At 36.6% G+C, this 1,344-nt stretch overlaps 1 long non-coding RNA gene across 1 annotated transcript; it reads left to right on the top strand.

The window, feature by feature from the left end:
• The first annotated feature begins 320 nt into the window (after positions 1-320).
• LOC127494819 (uncharacterized) lies at positions 321-1,344 on the top strand. The gene is made up of 5 exons (XR_007924984.1): positions 321-445; positions 539-594; positions 750-802; positions 1,014-1,136; positions 1,271-1,344. It is a non-coding gene; the product is annotated as an uncharacterized LOC127494819 (long non-coding RNA).

The following is a 1,344-nucleotide window of genomic DNA, read 5'->3' as shown; positions in this document are numbered from 1 at the left end:
ACAGGGCCTAACCAGAATTACAGGCAGGTGAGTTTGATCAGGGCCAAAAACTGCAGATTTGAGGAACCCTGATCTACATGTTAACATTTTATCATATATACCTCTATTCCAGTAAACTGCGCGTAGGCACATTTAATAAGATAAGGAAAAAACAATGTATCTTTTGTTGCGCAACTGGAAAAAGACCAGACCAGAGCAGAACAAAACAAAAAATGACACAACCACATGACCATGCAGTAAATCAATAAAACACTTATCATCTGAAACTTGAGCCAAATGTACACAATGAACAAACACCTGTGTTCTTTAATTTCATTTGTCAGGAATTCAACACGGAATTTCCAAATTCCTGACAAATATTCCTGGAACTTTACAGGCAGAATCACAGTATATAAGGGACACACAGGTGTGTATGAACTACATTCATCTCTGCTTCACAGTCAAGGTAAGTTAACTAAGTTTGCTTTTTTAATATATATAAAATAATGATAATAAATAATATATAAATAATGATTAAATTCATATTTTGCTGTCTAAGCGCTGCAATTTCAAAGAAAACAAAGGACATAAGAATACAGCACACAACAGACTAAGGTAAATAAGTAAACTAAATGAATCAGTTGCTCATTGAAATATAAGGGTGCATTAAATGTTTCATAAATTGTCAGATAATTAGCATATCTGATACTTTCTGTTTTAATAACCAATATCGATTAGTCAGTTGCTTAATTTTCCACTTTAATTAACAGAATGATGAAGGTTCTGCTGCTGGCTCTTGTTCTCACCCTGGTGTTGGCGAATGGTGGGTTTGCATGTTTAAAGCCAAACTGCTTTTTCTGAACTGTTTTAGTACCACAGAAGTCCAGTGTCTTAGCACAGCCACAACAGTGTCCTTTATCTGAGAAGTCTGATTGTGCAAACCAATAATCTGTCATGTTTTGACTGCATTCACATTAAAAGCTTAGTGTTTCCATCTTGATGCAATAGTGATAATTTCTTGAACTGTGTTGTAGGCTCTGCCCTGAAATGTAACAGGTGTGTCCCCGGCAGACCTGGAGGAAGTTGTGTGACCACAAAGGAGACGTGTGGCTATGGGCAAGATGCCTGTGTATCTGCCAGATTCACCACATATCCCTGTGAGTCCCTATCTCAAATTATCATGTGTGCAATGGATTTTACACAAAAATATAGAATGTTTAGAAAGACAGAAAAATATGTCAAGATGAACAAGGACATTCATTTACTTTTAAATTCTTTTACATTCCTCTAGTTTCCTACTTCCGGAGGTGCAGTAAAATGGGAGATTGCTTGATTCTTCAGTCCAGCCCCTACATTACAGCCAGG

Source organism: Ctenopharyngodon idella, chromosome 2 (assembly GCF_019924925.1).
Source record: "Ctenopharyngodon idella isolate HZGC_01 chromosome 2, HZGC01, whole genome shotgun sequence".
NCBI classification, from domain to species: Eukaryota; Metazoa; Chordata; class Actinopteri; order Cypriniformes; family Xenocyprididae; genus Ctenopharyngodon; species Ctenopharyngodon idella.
This window is presented reverse-complemented; position numbering and strand designations above follow the sequence as displayed.